Raw genomic sequence first — 21,548 nt, 5'->3', positions numbered from 1 at the left:
TCCTATGTAGCTACTAAAATATGAGTTTCTAGGCACAACTTCGTCCGCTGCAAAGGGGCTCCTAAAGGCAGTCCTGCTCCGATACCAAGTCTGTAAGCCCCAGGAGTAGGAAAAACCTAGAGCGCGCAGGTAAGAGGGGTTTATGTGCATGAGGTCACTACAAAGGACCATGAGGTCGCCTCGCATTCCCAAGCATATGGGTAGGCCAAGCAACAGCTCGACACGCCCATGCACACAACACCCACCTCAAAGGCTCACGATAGGCTTTCCAAGCCTGAGTGCTTCACCTTCCTGTGCACTTCACACGTACACACACTGTGCACAGGATACGAGGGTAGAATACAGCTTGAATATCACAACATGACTATGTATGACACAAAAGATGGAAATAAGGTTCATATATATAGCAACGCTCTAATGAGCAAGATCCAAATGACACTCAGAGGACACATGTCCCAACATTACATCATACATAAGATAGCCAAATAGTCTGGGTACAGACAAGATCCAAATTGGACTAAGAGTCCTGAAGATAATCAAGCGGTGTTTCCATAACCAACAAGCCACAGTCTGCTGCCTTAGGAACGATCCTGCTACGCAACGAAGTCATCGTCCGTGAACTCGACAAAGTAGCCACCTGCGTACTGCTCATCATCTGTCGTACCTGTTTGTCGAAAAGCGGGTTCCGGAAAAAGAGGGAGAAAAACGTGGGTAAGTACCAATGGCACGTACTTGCGAGACAAGACCAGCTATGCTTGCTGGTGGGCGGTGTAAACTTCGCCCGGCTATATGTGGAGTTTAGCGGCAGCAAGGCACTAACCAATAGAGACACGCTACAACTTCCGTCTAATAGAGAAGGTGAGAGAGCGCATATTCTAGCAGTTCTATACTCTGCAAACAACAACCCAGCCAGTGCGATCCCCCTTAGCCAAGAGGTACTAACAAGGCACTCACACAGTTGACAATTTTATATCCATTCCATTATAATAGGGCTAACTTACTACGCAAGTAATTAGCAAGTTATTAGCAACAACTTTAGGTGTAAGTTGTTCTATGATCGAGTTAAACAGCTCCAAGTCGTCCATAACCGCGGACACGGCTTATCGATAAGATTTACCCTGCAGGGGTGCACCAATGTTACCATACACGCATGCTCGAACCCGCATAGCAAGTGCGGAGTCTCACAACAAGACCGTTCCCAGATCAACAAGAATGCCTAGGGGGACCACCCGACTAAGCTACCCGAAACGAAGTTCGGCCGTACTCCGATGCGGACTCAGGGTTTGCGACGGCGGCTAGGCGTGCGAACCCCACACGCTTTCGCTAAACGTCCCGCGGGGTACAGTACAGAAATAAACACCCGAAGGCAACAGGAAGTAAACACCCGAAGGCAACAGTAAGTAAACACCCGAAGGCAACAGTAGGTAAAGCATGGCATACATGGCATAGGCAAATAAAACCAAGGTTGTGGCCCCCTTTTCAACAGACTTGAGAAATGGTAATGGGTGATGGGGGGTCTCGATAAAACCTCCCACGAGTGGTTAGCGCGCTCAGTCTTAGAAACAGATAACAAGAACTCGGGTCCTAGGGGACACAAGCGAGACAAAAATCCGATGCTTGCGCAAAGGGGCTCACCGATGCCTCTGCATATTATATCCCTTAGCAATTTTAAGTTGTAGCAAAAGTTATCATCATCATTTTGAAAAGGTGGTACATGTGTCAACATCCCAACAAGATATCCCGAACATTTCGAGATATCAACAGAAAACCCTAAACTCGCCTACGACTCGCAAAGCTGGCAAACAACAAACAAAAGGTAGGGCGAGGAGGTGTATCTCGGACATATAGGTAACAGGTGCATAGGACACATGACACAACAGAATCGCAGGATAGCAATAGATCAAAAGAGCATGTAAATGTAAAATAGGTGAAGGGGTGGGCTCGCCTGTCAGATCAGAGGTAGAAGCACCGACACGATCCTCCAGGGGGAACTTGTACTCCTGCTCGTACTGCTCTGCGTCGGCGTCTACTCGAGAAAAACCAAAAGCACATACAAGAAAGTATAGCTCAAATCAATACAAGTATGCAAGGCGCAATATGATGCATGAGGTGCAAGGGTTTCATACATAGCAAGATTAAGTGGGGTGTTCGGATATAGCAAGAAATAGTGGAACACCCTCACATAGCATTTAGTTCTTGTTGCAATTTTAATTTGGCCGAACCAGGGATGATGCCAATGATGCATGAAAAGTTAATATTTGGACTTCTCATGTTTCGCTGATGCATTTAGATATAAAGATTGTCCGATTTGGAGTTGTAGAAAGAAAGTTATGATTTATGCAATATTCATCAATTTTAGTTCAGATTTGAAAAGTGACCCAATTTTAGTTGTTCAAAAGTTGAAACAAAGTTCATGGTTGGATAGAGCACGAAAAGCTGATCAATGTGGATATCTCATTTGTCAAATTTGGATTTGTAGAAGTGTAGTTTTAAATACTTTGAAAAGTATCCAGATTTCAAAATTTTCAGAAAACAAACAAAAGAAACAAAAAGAGTTTTGGTTTAACTCGCCCAAGGGGATTCGAACCCAGGGCTGCGCGCGTGAGGGAGGCACGGTGGTAGCCAGTGTGCTGCTGCTCGAGATTTCAAAATTTTCAGAAAACAAACAAAAGAAACAAAAAGAGTTTTGGTTTAACTCGCCCAAGGGGATTCGAACCCAGGGCTGCGCGCGTGAGGGAGGCACGGTGGTAGCCAGTGTGCTGCTGCTCGAGTTTTGTATGAATACAGGGTTCAGCAAAGGTAAAGCGTAGGCCAGGTTTAACTGAAGAAACGACACTGCTGACTGAAAACGTGACACTGCAGTGTTCTGTAGACAGTTTCTTGCACGCTTTTTATAGTGTCGAGAACTCGAGATCTGGGCATGCAACGGAGATGATCTCGACGGGTTAAGAACGACGGAGGTGCCAGGATTCGTTTGGAGGTGGTAGGTTTCGAAGAGAAGCACGGTGGTGGCTACGGTGAACTTGGAAAAACGTGACAGCGTCACAGAGGAAACAGCGAAAACAGATGACACGTTTTCGGACCAACGTTTGCTCGATGATGGCGACGAATCCACGCATCTTCTTGGAGAAGTTCCAACAGCAAAGATGTAGATCTAGGTCGTGGCTTTGCAACGGTGCAAAGATCTCGCGTAGAGGTGGAGTGGTTCGCCGTCGGGAAGCTTCGGAAGATAGGCACCGTGACAGATATAAACATCTACTTTTTCTCTCGATTTCAATCAACCTCGCTCGATCTCTGCAGATCTGACTCGATGCAAGGTTGCTGAGGCATGCAGGGTGAGGGGAGGAGGTGTGCTCACCCTGGTGATTGCTGAGGGCGAGGAAGAAGCGGCGGAGACGGACGGCGACGAGGAAGAAGAAGGGTGGCCGGGGCAGATGGTGAGGAGGCGTGCAGATCTTGGCGCTCCAGCCTCCGTGATGCAGACGTCGAGGAAGACGAGCTCACCGTGGTCCCATTCCCATGCTCAGGTCGGCTCGCCGGCGTCCATGGCGGCAGCGACGGACGGTAGACAGCGGCGGTGTTTTCTCACAGGAGGGTTTTGTCCAGGGAAGAAAGGGAGGTGGCGGCGGCTTGGAGAGGAGAAGCTAGCTAGGGTTTTGGGAGGAGCTGCTGTGCTGCTTATAAAAGGAAGAGGAGGACCGAGCGATGGAGAAGGAGGCGACGTGGAGGAGCAGCGCTCGCCATTGCCCGATATGGTGTCTTTGTCGACGTGGAAAGGTGGAGAGGAGAGGGTCCTCGTACCCATACGATCGATAGGGGTTGGGCCAGAAGTGGGCTTCGGTGGGAGAATTAGAAAAAGAGAGATGGGTTGCTGTGGGCTCTGGCTGGGTAGGTTAGATAGGGTTTAGCTAGACAGGGTTTTTCTTTTCTCTTTATTTCTTCTTTTGAATTTCTGTTTTTATCTTGTTTTTCAAAACTCAAACTGTTTTGGAATTGAACAGCAGATGTTGTTTGAGAAAAAGAAAGAGGGGAAAGAGTATGAGGAGATTCCACCATATCACATATGATGGTAACAGAAAATTAAAAGAAGGGTTGCACATAGGGTTTGAAAAGAAGAGATGGTTTGAGGTGACACCAAATTATAGAAAAATTTGGCATGACCTATGTGTATAAGGTTAAAGAGGGAGAAAGATGGAGTATGCCTTTCTTGGAACATCATAAGAGGAGGGGATGAACCAAGAAGAAGAAGGAGGGAACAACAAGCAACAAAGAAAAACCAAAGGCAAATGCAATTTAGTAAAACCAAAGGTGGTGATATGCATGAATGCAACATGATGGCATGAACAAAAATGCAAGAAAAGGTAAAAGGGATCTAGGTATTACTCTTGGGATATTACACGTCGTACGGCCTCCGGCTGATCTACCGTGAGGTGGTGGACGTGTGCGTTCTCCTGACCGAGCAAACGGGCCCCTCCTCCTCGGGCTCTCATGCCCCTTGCCCTCCTCCTCCATGGCTCCGCCATCATCTCCCCAACCATCTCCGCCTTCGCCTAGACCGCGGCGCCGTAGGGAGCCGGTCATCTCCGCCGCTGCTTCCGTCCCCGGCCACGACCCAGGGCCCCAAGCGACTTTGGTTGCCGACGACAGCGCTGGGGAGGCTGATGCATTATTTACACACTACACGAACGCCGCGCATCATGGTGACATTGATTGGACTCCCACTTTTGGCAGGCCGATTTAAATGGATCCGGACTGGCTCATTATTGTTGGAACTCCCACGTAGGTACTATGGGATGCAATCTGCATCCGATCAATCAGTCAAACTCTACCTAATCTCAATCTTGATTTGTGGAACTTATGGCATCTGACCCATGTAAAATTCTATGAATACACATGTTACATGTGCTACCGTACAAAATAAGAAGGTTCCGTGCGGCTCTAGTTAAGTATTATGGATTGTTTCCTGATCGGGTTATTTAGTGATCGCGGGATTGTATAGTGTGGTCAGTTCGTATAACTACAAATGCATTGGCTAAGGGCTCATGGGACAACAGAACTAGACAACCGCGAACTTTATGACCAGCATGTCACAACGGCATCGAAAGATCTTGACCTTCAACTTTGATCCAATGCGAAGTTTGGCACCGTCAATGAACTTTTTCCACCTGGAAGTAACAGCCAAGCGACCATATGTGGGACTGACGGAGTACCGTCCCTCCACAGTGAGACCTTCACTCTCCATGACGAGGGATATCTTTCCCCTTCGGCCAGCATTGTGATCCCTAGAGATACTTTTAGGCAATTTCTGATTCAAAACAAGAGATACCACCAAAAATTAGTCAATGGCACCAATGCACTGAACCATGTGAGACTTTGAGCAGACAAGACATCAAGATAAGAGCATTTATGCTGTCATATACTCACGAACATAGCCTTCAGATGCGTCCTGGTCACCACACGGGTGGCCACAACAATGAGCTAGGACCTCGGTGATCTGGCTGGGGCAGGTGCAGGAGCCTGGGCTGGTACACGAGCTGGTGCTGATGCAGGAGACTGCTGGGCAGGTGCAGTAAACGGTGCCTCTAGAGGAACCGGTGCTGATGCAGGAGACTGTTGGACAGGTGTCGTAAACGGTGCAGCTAGAGGAACCGATCTGATGCGAGAACTGTTGAGGCAGGTGTAGTATATGGGGCCTCTACAGGAACCAATGCTGATGTAGGGGCCTGCTGGGTAGATGCAGTAAACGGAGCTGGTACAGGAACCGGTGCTGATGCGGGAGAGTGGGAAGCTGGTGCCGGTGCTGGTGTGGGTGCCCTTTGTGACATCCGCTCCTGTTCCATCATGGGATCTGCAGCTTTGATCATGTTAAACCCAGCAAGCTAGAACAGAGGGAATGGTTTAGAACAACTAATCAGAATGCAGTAATCAAAGGATATGAATACAAAAAAAGTTACATATTATATATTTGGAAGTGTCTCCAACTATGTAAGCAGTTACGTATATCTGCCCGTTTGAGTTCCTGATCCTCAGCTCATCGCCCTTCTTCAGACCGTAGTCAAAAGAAAACTTTCTCCAATCATATAGTTGATACGTCTCCAACGTATCTATAATTTCTTATATTCCATGCTAGTTTTTGTTGGAGATATGCCCAAGAGGCAATAATAAAATGGTTATTATAATATATCTTTGTGTTTATGATAATGTTCACATACCATGCTATAATTGTATTAACCGAAACATTGATACATGTGTGTTATGTGAACAACAAAGAGTCCCTAGTATGCCTCTTAAACTAGCTTGTTGATTAATGGATGATTAGTTTCATAATCATGAACATTGGATGTTATTAATAACAAGGTTATATCATTGTATGAATGATGTAATGGACACACCCAATTAAGCGTAGCATAAGATCATGTCATTAAGTTATTTGCTATAAGCTTTCGATACATAGTTACCTAGTCCTTATGACCATGAGATCATGTAAATCATTTATACCGGAAAGGTACTTTGATTACATCAAACGCCACTGCGTAAATGGGTGGTTATAAAGGTGGGATTAAGTATCCGGAAAGTATGAGTTGAGGCATATGGATCAACAGTGGGATTTGTCCATCCCGATGACGGATAGATATACTCTGGGCCCTCTCGGTGGAATGTCGTCTAAATGTCTTGCAAGCATATGAATAAGTTCATAAGAGACCACATACCACGGTACGAGTAAAGAGTACTTGTCAGGAGATGAGGTTGAACAAGGTATAGAGTGATACCGATGATCAAACCTCGGACAAGTAAAATATCGCTTGACAAAGAGAATTGGTATCGTATGTGAATGGTTCATTCGATCACTAAAGTCATCGTTGAATATGTGGGAGCCATTATGGATCTCCAGATCCCGCTATTGGTTATTGGTCGGAGTGAGTACTCAACCATGTCCGCATAGTTCGCGAACCGTAGGGTGACACACTTAAAGTTGGATGTTGAAATGGTAGAACTTGAATATGGAATGGAGTTCGAATATTTGTTCGGAGTCCCGGATGAGATCCCGGACATCACGAGGAGTTCCGGAATGGTCCGGAGAATAAGATTCATATATAGGATGTCATTTTATGTGAATTAAAATGATCCGGAAGGTTCTATGGAAGGTTATAGAAGGTTCTAGAAAAGTCTGGAAGAAACCACCAAGGAAGGTGGAGTCCCGGAGGGACACCACCTCCATGGCCGGCCAACCCTAGAGGGGGAGGAGTCCCAAGTGGACTCCCCCTATGGGGGACCGGCCACCCCCCCACATGGAAGGGGGGAATCCCACCCCAAGTGGGATTCCCACCTTGGATAGGTTTCCCTATCACATGGAAGGTTTTGGGTTCGGGTCTTATTCGGAGACTTGTAATCCAACACTTGGGGCTTCCACCTATATAATGAGGGGCCAAGGGGAGGGGGCCGGCTACCCAAGAACCACAAGGTGGCCGCACCCCTATAGTGGCCGGCGCCCCCTCTCCCCAAACCCTAGCGGCCTCTCTCCTCCACCACATCCCGCATGCTTAGCGAAGCTCCGCCGGATTTCTCCACCACCACCGACACCACGCCGTCGTGCTGTCGGATTCAAGAGGAGCTACTACTTCCACTGCCCGCTGGAACGGGGAGGTGGACGTCGTCTTCATCAACAACCGAACGTGTGACCGAGTACGGAGGTGCTGCCCGTTCATGGCGCTGGTGATCAAGATCTTCTACGCGCTTTTGCAAGCGGCAAGTGAACGTCTACCACAGCAACAAGAGCCTCATCTTGTAGGCTTTGGAATCTCTTCAAGGGTGAGACTCGATAATCCCCTCGTTGCTACCGTCTTCTAGATTGCATCTTGGCTTGGATTGCGTGTTCGCGGTAGGAATTTTTTTGTTTTCTATGCAACGTATTCCTACAGTGGTATCAGAGCCGTGTCTATGCATAGATGGTTGCACGAGTAGAACACAATGGTTTTGTGGGCGTTGATGCTCTTGTTATCTTTAGTTTTAGTACTTTGCATCTTTGTGGCATAGTGGGATGAAGCGGCTCGGACTAACTTTACATGACCGCGTTCATGAGACTTGTTCCTCGTTCCACATGCAACTTGTATTGCATAAGAGGCTTTGCGGGTGTCTGTCTCTCCTACTATAGTGAAGATTCAATTTACTCTTCTATTGAAAACATTAGTATCAACGTTGTGGTTCATGTTCGTAGGTAGATTAGATCTCTCTCGAAAACCCTAAACCACGTAAAATATGCAAACCAAATTAGAGACGTCTAACTTGTTTTTGCAGGGTTTGGTGATGTGATATGGCCATAATGTGATGATGAATATGTATGAGATGATCATTATTGTATTGTGGCAACCGGCAGGAGCCTTATGGTTGTCTTTAAATTTCATGTTGAGTAGTATTTCAAAGTAGTTGTAATAGTTGCTACATGGAGGACAATCATGAAGACGGCGCCATTGACCTTGACGCTACGCCAACGATGATGGAGATCATGCCCGAAGATGATGGAGATCATGTCCGTGCTTTGGAGATGAAGATCAAAGGCGCAAAGACAAAAGGGCCATATCATATCACATATGAACTGCATGTGATGTTAATCCTTTTATGCATCTTATTTTGCTTAGATCGCGATGGTAGCATTATAAGATGATCCCTCACTAAAATCTCAAGATAATAAAGTGTTCATCCTTAGTAGCACCGTTACCAAGACTTGTCGGTTCGAAGCATCTCGTGATGATCGGGTGTGATAGAATCAACAAGTACATACAACGGGTGCAAGACAGTTTTGCACATGCGGATACTAAGGTGGCCTTGACGAGCCTAGCATGTACAGACATGGTCTCGGAACACGTGATACCGAAAGGTAGAGCATGAATCATATGGTTGATATGATGAACACTTTGAGTGTTCGCCATTGAAATCACACCTTGTCTCGTGATGATCGGACTTAGGTGCGGTGGATTTGGTTCGTGTGATCACTAAGACAATGCGAGGGATATTGTTTTGAGTGGGAGTTCACCTAGATGTTGAATTAAAATTTGAACTCAATTTATCATAAACATAGTCTGAGTAGTATTTTGAATTAATTTGTAGTATTGGCATCCGTTTTTCTATCAAGCGCTAGTCTTGTTATTGAGATAGAAATACTGTTAAAATCTGACTATAAACTTTACGGATTGGTACCGTATTGTTAATGAATCAAGAAATGATTATGTCCTATTGCAAACTTTTAGCAAACCTCACATTGTTGATTCAAAGAGCTATGGTTTCGATTAGTACCTAAAGTTATCTTGTCTCCGTGAAACTTGAAGTTCAAATCTGTTTGAAAAGTAAGGAGCTGAAAATTTAATTTTTCAGAAATAATCAAGGTATGAGATATATGTGATATCTAAGACCTGATTGCAAGATAATAGAATATAATTTGGTGAGACTACATAAACTCATAAGTTTTATGGGAATGTATGAAGGTTGAAGACGCAAGGCATCCCAATCCTCCAACTATTGGGGCACTAACGATATTCGCATATCCATGAAGTGATCGTCCTTAGTATGCACCGTTGCTAAGACTCGTCGTTTCGAAGCATCTCGTGATGATCGGGTGTTATAGATTCTACGAGTGCATGCAACGGGTGCAAGCCAGATTTGCACATGCGAATACTAAGGTTAAACTTTACAAGCCTAGCATGTACAGACATGGTCTCGGAAAGTCGTCATGATATGATGGATAAAATTATGAGTGAAATTGTTCATCATATTACAAAGTTACTAATAGTGAAATCTGAAACACTTGTCATATGATGATCAAATTAAAGTAAGAACCTCAAGGTTATTGGTATTTGACCAACAAACCTAGAAGTTAATAATGTTAAAGTGTTTTTCTGAATAATGAGGAAAGCTAAAAGAGAAACTGCAAAAGATATTTTGGCAAAAAGAAAAGAAAAAACTAGAAAGTCTAGCTCAGGTGTATATAAATGATATACATGTTATGGTTGTATTCCTAGTTAAGTCACACTATGAAATTCTTGGGTATTAGTACTATATTGGTTGGTATGAAGTGTCATATAAAACAACGCAATACAAGAATACAATGGCCTAAGTGACTGACAAGGAATATGATAGGAATGCATGTTTGGAACAAAATAAAATGTTATTATGTTCGTCGTTAGCATTCTATCTAGCCCTTAGAATTTATAATAAAGAACTTAATAATTGTTATTTTGCTCTGGTCAAATGAAAACAATGAGTTGTTCAAATTATGACATTACTCCATGTACGATGGATAAGTTATTATAAATCTTAATGGTGAAACACACATACATAACACTGATGCTAAAATGCCATAAGGCAAATGATTTGAATTCCACTTATTTGTGGAACCGCCATTTAGGTCATGTTAGAAAGGAACGCATGAAGGAACTCCATGCAAATGGATTTTTGGAGTCATTTGATTTTTGAATCATTTGGCGCTTGCAAATCTTTTCTAAAGAAAATGACTAAAATACCGTTCATAGGCCAAGAGTTGAACGGGCAACTAACTTAGTGGAAAAATACATGATGATGTATGTGGTTCACTGGGTATAGTTGTGTGCGGGAGATTCTTCTACTTCATGAAAACTTTCAACAATGAATTGAGTATATATATGAGGATATATTCGACAAGGAAGAAGTTTGAAACATTTGAATAGATTCAAATAAATTTCAGCATGAAGTGGAAATCATCGTAATAGAAAAATCAAATATCTATGATTGGATCATGGTGGAAATATTTGAATTACGAGTTTTAGCGAACATCTAAGAGAGTCATGAAATTGTTCTACAACTCACATTTCTTGAAGTATCATAATGATGATATAGTATCCGAGAGATGTATCCAAATCTTGTTGGATTAATGATGAGATAAAATATTATGACGCCATTATATTTTTGTGGATTATGCTTTAGTGACTACCGTTTTTACACTTAATAGAGCATCATCATGATCCGTAGAAATGACACCATACGAGTTATGGCATGGGTATGAACCCTAATAGTCTTTTATTAAATTTTGGTATGCATAGCATAAGTAAATAAGTTTACAACCAAAATCGGATGAATGTCTTTGTTGGTTATCCCAGAGAATTGATTGGGAATTCTTTCCACTATGGAGACAAAGACAAAAGTGTTTGTCAATGTTTCTTATTTCCAAGAAATTGTTTCTAGCGAAGTATTTGAGTGGGAGGACAATAGAACTTGATAAGGTTTATGAACTTGAGCATAATGATCAGAGTAGCGCAGCATTGGAATTGGTTCCGGAAGCGGCCACGACGATCATGGCTCCCATGACTACAAAGTGTTTTAGCCATGGAGATCAAAGTACATATTGAACCTTGTAGGTATGGTTTACTTTGTGATCAAATAAATGATTTGTGGACAAAGGATTGAATTTTGAACAATGATAAACCAACTACAAACAAAGAAGTTATGATGGGCCCTGACTCCGTTAAAATGGCTATACGCCATGAAATCCAAGATAGATGAATACTTTTTGAAAGTAAATGGATCTATAAAATTGATGGACTTGGATGAAATATCATTCAAGAAGCTTGACTTGTCGAAAAGTTGTTTACGACAAAGTTCAAAGAGTTGACTACGATAAGATTAGATCTTCTGTAGCAATGCTTATAGTCTATGTGGATTATTCTAGTAATCACTACATATTTCTTTTATGAGATATGTTAGTAGGATAGCAAAATACATTACTTATCAGAAGTGTGTATTAAAGGTGTATACAAGATACAACCAAGAGTTTTGCTGGCCGTGGAATACTAGATAGGTATACAAACTTCAATTAGATGAAGTGAGTATCACGGAGTTGGAATCTTCACCGGATGAAATAGTCAAAGAGTTTTTGATTTCATCAGAGACGATGAAGATGCTTGCATTTGCAAGAAATTAAGTGGGAGCGCTGAGACATATTTATAATACTTTATGTAGATGACATATAGTTGGTTATAAATGATGTAATTATATACTTGATTAAAAGATTTCATTGAGAAATTATATTCAATGAAAGGATATGGACTGAAACATATTTTAGTGTCAAGATCTATGAAGATAGATTGAAACACATAATAAGTTTAAGTCAAAGTACATAGAATGGATATTGAAGTAGTTCAATATAGAAATATTAAGAAAATGTTCTTGTCATGTGAAGGTTTAAACAAGACTTGAGTGTATCTGACACTCAATAAGTAAAAACACATGAGTGATTTTAGATCACGAATAATATGTACAAAATCAGATATCTTGTGCTCTAAAAGGTTAGGAGCATATACCAGAAAGATTCATGTGATGAGTATTGGACAACAGTAAGAATATCCTTGAGTACTTTAGAAGAACCAAGGATATTATATATAATTTTGTATGAAGAAATGACAAACAAATCGCTGTAAGGTGTTACATCGATATTGGTTTTGTCACATATAAAATACAATTTCAATCTCAAATTTGACTAAGTGTTGTTTAAAAGATAGCACAATGAGCTAGAAGTTGTCTATGCTAGATTTAGAAGAGTTCTAAATATTGTGGTGGATTCTACAAAAGAAGGCAGAGTATGTCATTGTTTTGACAATGACAAAGGATGTTAAAGTCAAGAGGTTATTTGAGAACTTGGTGTAGTTCCGCAGAGTCAGAACTTTGAAGCTATATTGTGTGTGACAATATTAGTGACATATTTCAGACCGCGGAATTAAGGTTCCACCAGAAGACTAAATATATTTAATGCCGACTCATTTGGAAATGAGTGATGCGTTGAGACGCAAATGAATTACAAAATACATACGTTTCTGAGCATGTCAGATCCGTTGACTAAAACCTCTCCCGTGAGCAAAACATGATAAAGCACCAGAAGGCCAAGGTGTTATATCTTTACTAATGTAAACTAGATTATTGACTCTAGTGCAAGTGGGAGACTGTTGGAGATATGCCCAAGAGGCAATAATAAAATGGTTATTATAATATATCTTTGTGTTTATGATAATGTTTACATACCATGCTATAATTGTATTAATCGAAACATTGATACATGTGTGTTATATGAACAACAAAGAGTCCCTAGTATGCCTCTTAAACTAGCTTGTTGAATAATGGATGATTAGTTTCATAATCATGAACATTGGATGTTATTAATAACAAGGTTATATCATTGTATGAATGATGTAATGGACACACCCAATTAAGCGTAGCATAAGATCATGTCATTAAGTTATTTGCTATAAGCTTTCGATACATCGTTGAATATGTGGGAGCCATTATGGATCTCCAGATCCCGCTATTGGTTATTGGTCGGAGTGAGTACTCAACCATGTCCGCATAGTTCGCGAACCGTAGGGTGACACACTTAAAGTTGGATGTTGAAATGGTAGAACTTGAATATGGAATGGAGTTCGAATGTTTGTTCGGAGTCCCGGATGAGATCCCGGACATCACGAGGAGTTCCGGAATGGTCCGGAGAATAAGATTCATATATAGGATGTCATTTTATGTGAATTAAAATGATCCGGAAGGTTCTATGGAAGGTTATAGAAGGTTCTAGAAAAGTCCGGAAGAAACCACCAAGGAAGGTGGAGTCCCGGAGGGACTCCACCTCCATGGCCGACCAACCCTAGAGGGGGAGGAGTCCCAAGTGGACTCCCCCTATGGGGGCCGGTCACCCCCCCACATGGAAGGGGGGAATCCCACCCCAAGTGGGATTCCCACCTTGGGTAGGTTTCCCTATCACATGGAAGGTTTTGGGTTCGGGTCTTATTCGGAGACTTGTAGTCCAACACTTGGGGCTTCCACCTATATAATGAGGGGCCAAGGGGAGGGGGCCGGCCACCCAAGAACCACAAGGTGGCCGCACCCCTATAGTGGCCAGCGCCCCCTCTCCCCAAACCCTAGCGGCCTCTCTCCTCCACCACATCCCGCACGCTTAGCGAAGCTCCGTCGGATTTCTCCACCACCACCGACACCACGCCGTCGTGCTGTCGGATTCAAGAGGAGGTACTACTTCCGCTGCCCGCTGGAACGGGGAGGTGGACGTCGTCTTCATCAACAACCGAACGTGTGACCGAGTACGGAGGTGCTGCCCGTTCGTGGCGCCGGTGATCAAGATCTTCTACGCGCTTTTGCAAGCGGCAAGTGAACGTCTACCGCAGCAACAAGAGCCTCATCTTGTAGGCTTTGGAATCTCTTCAAGGGTGAGACTCGATAATCCCCTCGTTGCTACCGTCTTCTAGATTGCATCTTGGCTTGGATTGCGTGTTCACGGTAGGAAATTTTTTGTTTTCTATGCAACGTATTCCTACAGTTTTATGACAATACCTACATGTTTTATTCATACTTTATATCTTTTTGATTCATTTTCCGACACTAACCTATTAACAAGATGCCGAAGCGCCAGTTCCTGTTTTCTGCTGTTTTTGGTTTCAGAAATCCTACACATGAAATATTCTCGGAATTGGACGAAACAAAATCCCACAGTCTTATTTTCCACGGAGGCTTCCAGAACACCGAAGAGGAGACGAAGAGGAGCCACGAGGCGGCCACACCCTAGGGGGGCGCGTCCCCACCCCTGGCCGCGCCGCCATATGGGGTGGGCCCCTCGGGACTCCACCGACATCGCCCCTTCGCCTATATATTCCTCCGTCTCCGAAAACCCTAACATAGTCGACGATATTCCACGAAGAGTTTCGTAGCTGCCGCCATCGCGAAGACAAGTTTCGGGGGACAGAATCTCTGTTTCGGCACACCACCGGGATGGGGAATTGCCCCCGGAGTCATCTCCATCGACACCACCACCATCTTCATCGCCGTTGCTGTCTCCCATGATGAGGAGGGAGTGGTTCTCCCCCGAGGCTGAGGGCTCTATCGGTAGCTATGTGGTTCATCTCTCTCTCCCATGGTGTGATATTTATGTGATCATGAGCTTTGTATCACTATTAATCTATGTGCTACTGTAGTGATGTTATTAAAGTAGTCTATTCCTCCTCCATGATGTAAAGTTGACAGTGTGTGCATCATGTAGTACTTGGCGTAGGTTATGATTGTAATCTCTTGTAGACTATGAAGTTAACTATTACTATGATAGTATTGATGTGATCTATTCCCCCTTTCATAGCTATTGGTGACAGTGTGTATGCTATGTTAGTAGTCGGTCTAAATTGCAACGGTCTATTATGCACTCTAGAGGTTACTTTAATATGAACTCCGGATTCACTCTCCACGGTGTGATGGTGACAGTGTGCGCATCGTGTGTGATTCTTTTATGACGTTGTGGAGCTTGTTTACTCCGGCTTGAGGTGTGCTTTTGCAGCCCTACACAATGAATGGTGTTTGTTATCCAACAAGAGAGTGTTTGAGAGTAGTCTTTACTATTATATTCGAGTTGGTACGTCGTCAAACATGTTTGATGTCAAAGATTGGAGACATCTGGGCCGTCTAATCACCCACAAATAACAATCAACACCGCACGATTGAACATGTGCCAATTAAGGAAGTAAACACGGGAAATTAATCATGGGATCGCCTAAATTATGGATGACCACGATCAGAAAATCGCTACAATAAATTAGGAGGTCGCCATTAGTAAAACATGGAAAGCACATAGGCAAACATCAAGCACCAGAAATCCAGAATTGGTTATATACATGGAAATCAATCACAATATTTATCAGCCGAACAACACATCCCCCAATATAAGAACCTGAGAGTAAATAAAGGCTTTGACAAATTATTTACATGTGATCTCTCGTCGAGGAAAACAAAAAGCTTGCGACGACCAACAATCCATGGCGGACTCAATCCTCGGGGCAGTACGTGGTACCGACCTTGAAGTCGGACGACACACATCGTGGAAGGAACCGGCTCCTCTAACCTGTCAGAGTGACTTTGTTTCTTCAAACTGGCAATTCTCCTGCAAAAAAAAATGAAAAGAAAACCCCAGATGCTGCCTCTCCCCACGAGCGCCGGCGCCCGTGCCCGTTGAGTCGTCGGCGTTGATTAGCACATGACTCGGCTAATTCGTCCAAGCCTCCGTCGACTCGCCGTTTTCCGGAGTCCGCGCCGCAGTCGACGACTGTGAACCGCCCGCGCCGCCGCGACACCTTCGTCGACTAGGCGGTGACGATGGCGAGCGCACCATGAGGGATGTGGCGGAGCGCGTCCAGTGCGACAACGACCAACGTGGCTGCGAGAAGGCGGGACACCGACGACAGGGACAATGGAGCACGCCGTGGCCATGACTCGTCTCGGGGCTGGCGTGACAAACTGCCCCGGAGCCTTTCGTGGGGCTACAAGAACTGTGGCCACGACGACAGCCGCTCCAAAGACCAGGGTCGCCGTCGGGTCGCAGGCATCGTCATCAGCCTGTCTTGCTGCGGTCGCGGATGGTGCTCTGGGTGTCGCTGTGGGGCAGGACGTGCCTCTTGGGCCGGTGCTGCTGCCGGCCGCACATGTTGAGGAACGTGGTGAGCGTGAGGAGATGCCGCCGACGCAGGCTCAGGAGTCAGGATGTCGAGCAGGTTGAGCTGTTGTTGCAGTGCACACCAACTGCTGCCCAGGCTGAGGCTGAGGAGACAGGATCGCTGCTCATGAACGGCCACCTCGAGGTTGAGCAGCGCAATCAGGCATCCACCACGAGCAGAATCTGGAATTTTCTTTTCTTTTTAATTTTTTTGGAGGAGAATCACCAGTTTAAAGAAGCAAAGTCATTCTCTGACTTCGCTCCTTGACGTTTGAGGAGGTGGTTCCGGCGTTCTCTGCTTGTTGTATTTTTCTAGCAATATTGTGCTATGAGCTGTCCAAATTGACTCGGAAGTAATTATGTCTTTCCTATATTTGATATGTAGTGTAGAAATGCTTCTCCTATAAGAAAATAATATATAATTGCTGATTTAAAGCTGAAAAGAGATGTTCATTTTCATGACCCAAGTAGAAATGATCAATCTCGTCTGCTGAAGAACTATCTTTATCTGTAATTTCATAAAAAATGATCTAGCAATCAAACAAGACATCTTTTTCGTCGATACATCAGGAGAATATCTGTTGACCACATGGGTTACTTATACTGTAATATCTTTGTTTAAAGGAAACATTCAACATTACAATACCTAACGCGTGTTTTGAAAGCAAATTAGTGAGCATTCTTTTTCTTGATCGCTCCAAGTTCAATCTATTCTAAGATACTACTGCCTTTAACGGTTTAACCTATAAAATAGCTGAGGGAAAGGCCTCTTTTCTATTGTTGTCACATTTTATCTTCGTTTAGAAGGGACGTTGTTGGCCGAGGGGTGTGTGTGTGGGAAGGAGAGTTAGAAGATTATGATGGTAGAGAAATGACGCATGATGAATATTTTTCTTGATGTTGTTTCGATGTATCTTTATGTTATCTCTTGGCCACTCCGAACTTATGGGCTAGGGATACGACTAGGGAGGTATGCCAAAATTGGTGACAACATCGGTACACACTGGCAAGCGACAATTTGCTTCAGTAGGAAGACTACGTTGTACAATAGCAATACTGGTGATGTGAGATGACTATAGATTATACTAAAAGGAATAATAAATAGCGTAAAACCGTAGCAGAGCACGGGCATTCAACTAGTATTTATACAATTATGTGATCATTGTTGAGAGTGTCCACTAGTGAAAGTATGATCCTTAGGCCTTATTTCTAAGCATTGAAACACCGTTTCCAACAAGTTCTGCTACATGTTTGCTTGCTGCCATTTTTATTTCAGATTGCAATTACTACTTACAATCATCCATATTACTTGTATTTCACTATCTCTTCGCCGAACTAGTGCACCTATACATCTGACAAGTGTATTAGGTGTGTTGGGGACACAAGAGACTTCTTGTATATTAATTGCAGGGTTGCTTGAGAGGGATATCTTTGACCACTACCTCCCTGAGTTCGATAAACCTTGGGTGATCCACTTAAGGGAAACTTGCTGCTGTTCTACGAACCTCTTCTCTTGGAGGCCCAACACTCTCTACAGGAATAGAAGCGTGCGTAGACATCAAGCTATTTTCTGGCGCCGTTGCCGGGGAGGTAAGGTAAAAGGTATTCACATCCTCCGACTACTAAGCTATTTCCTAGCACTGTTGCCGGTGTGTGAGTGCTCAAAGCTATTTCCTTTAGATTCTGCAATTATATCTTTTTGTTTCTTGTTTTTATTTTCACTAGTTAGGCTTAATGGAAAACAACAAAAAAATTAGAGATCTTTATGAAATTTATCTTGAGTTAGGACATGAGGTGTTTGAAGAGAAAATTAAAAAACCTATGGAACTTTATATACATGCTAATGGCAATGTTATTAGTATGCATGCTTTTAACACCATTGTTGCTAATGCTATGGAAAATTCTAAGCTTGGGGAAGCTTGTTTTGATGAGCATGATATTTTTAGTCCCCCAAACATGGAGGAGAAAATTTTCTTTGATGATACTTTGCCTCCCATTTATGATGATTATAATGATAGTGGTATTTTGGTGCCACCTACTATGGAGGATAAAGTTTATTATGATTACAATATGCCTCCTACATTTGATGATTATGGTGATGAGAATAATAATGATAGCTACTTTGTTGAATTTGCTCCCACTACAATTAATAAGAATGACTATGCTTATGTTGGGAGTAGTAATTATTTTATGCATGAGACTCATGATAAGAATGCTTTATGTGATAGTTATATTGTTGAGTTTGTTCATGATGCTACTGGAAATTATTATGAGAGAGGAAAATATGGTTGTAGAAATTTTCATGTTACTAAAACACCTCTCTACATGCTGAAAATTTTGAAGTTACTCGTGTTTTATCTTCCTATGCTTGTCACTTTGTTCTACATGAATTTATTTGTGTACAAGATTCCTATGCATAGGAAGTGGGTTAGACTTAAAAGTGTTTCTTATTTGCTTTTGATGCTCTCTTTTGCTTCAACTCTTATTTCTTGCGAGAGCACCATTAAAATTGCTGAGCCGATCTTAACGGCTATAAAGAAAGCACTTCTTGGGAGATAACCCATGTTTTTATTTTGCTACTGTTTTGTTGTGTCTTGGAAGTTGTTAGTACTGTAGCAACCTCTCCTTATCTTTTTTATTTCATTGTTGTGCCAAGTAAAGTCTTTGATAGAGAGTCGATACTAGATTTGGATTTCTGCGCAGAAACAGATTTCTAGCTGTCACAAATTTGAGTAGATCTCTCTGTAGGGAACTCTAAAAATCTGCGAAAATTCATGAGTAATCCTCAGATATGTACGCAACTTTCATTCAATTTGAGCTTCTTCATCTGAGCATGTTAAGTGCCTCGAAAAAATCCGTCTTTACGGACTGTTCTGTTTTGACAGATTCTGCCTTTTATTTCACATTGCCTCCTTTACTGTGTTTGAGTGGATTTCTTTGCTCCACTAAATTTCAGTAACCTTGGGTAATGTCCAGAAGTGTTGAGAATGATTGTGTCCTTGCTGAACATGTGAATTTTTGATTATGCACTAACCCTCTAATGAGATTATTTTGAGTTTGGTGTGAAGGAAGTTTTCAAGGGTTAAGAGAGGAGGATGATATAATGTGATCAAGAAGATTGAAAAGTCTAAGCTTGGGGATGCCCCCGTGGTTCATCCCTGCATATTTCAAGAAGACTCAAGCATCTAAGCTTGGGGATGCGCAAGGCATCCCCTTCTTCATCAACAACTTATCAGGTCACCTCTAGTGAAACTATATTTTTATTCCGTCACATCTTATGTGCTTTACTTGGAGCGTCTGTGTGCTTTTATTTCCGTTTTGTTATCTTAGTTCTCTGAATAAATCTGATCCTATCATGCTTGTGTGGGAGAGACACACGCTCCGCTTTTTCATTTGAACACTTGTGTTCTTCGTTTTACTTTTAATGTTCATGGCGAAAGTTGAAAGCCGCTTCATTTATTGCTATTTGGTTGGAAATAGAAAATGCTTCATGTGATAGTTGGTATAGTGTCTTGAATAATTTGATACTTGGCAATTGTTTTGAGCTCTCAAGTAGATCATGTTTAAGCTCTTGCATCATGTAGTTTAAACCTATTAGTGGAGAACTACCGTAGAGCTTGTTGAAATTTGGTTTGCATGATTGGTCTATCTAAGGTCTAGATATTTTCTAGTAAAAGTGTTTGAGCAAGAAGGAAGACAGTGTAGAGTCTTATAATGCTTGCAATATGTTCTTCTGTAAGTTTTGCTGTACCGGTTTATACTTGTGTTTGCTTCAAACAACCTTGCTAGCCAAAGCCTTGTACTGAGAGGGAATGCTTCTCGTGCATCCAAAACCTTGAGCCAAAACTTATGCCATTTGTGTCCACCATAACTACCTACTATGTGGTATTTTTCTGCCATTCCAAGTAAATACTTCATGTTCTACCTTAAACAATTCAAAACTTTATTACTCCTTATTTGTGTCAATGTTTTATAGCTCATGAGGAAGTATGTGGTGTTTTATCTTTTAATCTTGTTGGACAGACTTTCACCAATGGACTAGTGGCTTCATCCGCTTATCCAATAATTTTGCAAAAAGAGCTGGCAACGGGGTTCCCAGCCCCAATTAATCAACTTTCATTAATAATTCTCTTCGCATGTTTTGCCCTGATTCATCAGTAAGCAACTTAATTTTGCAAATAGACACTCCTCCATGGTATGTGAAATGTTGGAAGGCACCCGAGGATTCGGTTAGCCATGGCTTGTGAAAGCAAAAGGTTGGGAGGAGTGTCATCCATAAATAAAACTAAAGTACATGTGTAAACAAAAGAGAAGAGGGATGATCTACCTTCCTAGTAGAGATAACGTCCTTTATGGGAGCCGCTCTTTGAAAGTCTGTTTGACAAGGGGGTTAGAGTGCCCACTACCATTCGTTGACAACAACAAACACCTCTCAAAACTTTATTTGTATGCTCTCTATATGATTTCAAAACTTGAAAAGCTCTAGCACATGATTTAATCCCTGCTTCCCTCTGCGAAGGGCCTTTATTTTACTTTATGTTCAGTCAGTTTACCTACTTCTTTCTATCTTAGAAGCAAACACTTGTGTCAACTGTGTGCATCGATTCTTACATGCTTGCGTATTGCACTCATCATATTACTTTGTGTTGGCAATTATCCATGAGATATACATGTTGAATTTGAAAGCAACTGCTGAAACTTAAATCTTCCTTTGTGTTGCTTCAAAACCTTCTATTAAGAATCTATTGCTTTATGAGTTAACTCTTATGCAAGTCTTATTGATGCTTGTCTTGAAAGTACTATTCATGAAAAGTCTTTGCTATATGATTCAGTTGTTTAGTCATTATCTTTACCATTGATTTGAATCACTTCATTCATCTCATTGATCAAGATTATGTTGGTAGCATGTCACTTCAGAAATTATTCTTTTTATCGTTTACCTACTCGAGGGCGAGTAGGAACTAAGCTTGGGGATGCTTGATACGTCTCCAACATATCTATAATTTCTTATGTTCCATGCTAGTTTTATGACAATACCTACATGTTTTATTCA

The 21,548-nt window shown here is 42.5% G+C and overlaps 1 long non-coding RNA gene across 1 annotated transcript; it reads right to left on the bottom strand.

The window, feature by feature from the left end:
• Positions 1-383: 383 nt before the first annotated feature.
• LOC139836058 (uncharacterized) lies at positions 384-3,695 on the bottom strand. The gene is made up of 3 exons (XR_011751950.1): positions 3,359-3,695; positions 1,946-2,026; positions 384-664 (listed from the first exon to the last, which is right to left on the bottom strand). It is a non-coding gene; the product is annotated as an uncharacterized lncRNA (long non-coding RNA).
• Positions 3,696-21,548: the final 17,853 nt, after the last annotated feature.

The sequence above is a fragment of the Lolium perenne genome, chromosome 2 (assembly GCF_019359855.2).
Source record: "Lolium perenne isolate Kyuss_39 chromosome 2, Kyuss_2.0, whole genome shotgun sequence".
NCBI lineage: Eukaryota > Viridiplantae > Streptophyta > Magnoliopsida > Poales > Poaceae > Lolium > Lolium perenne.
Note: the sequence above shows the minus strand (reverse complement) of the source record. Positions and strands in the feature narration are given on the sequence as shown.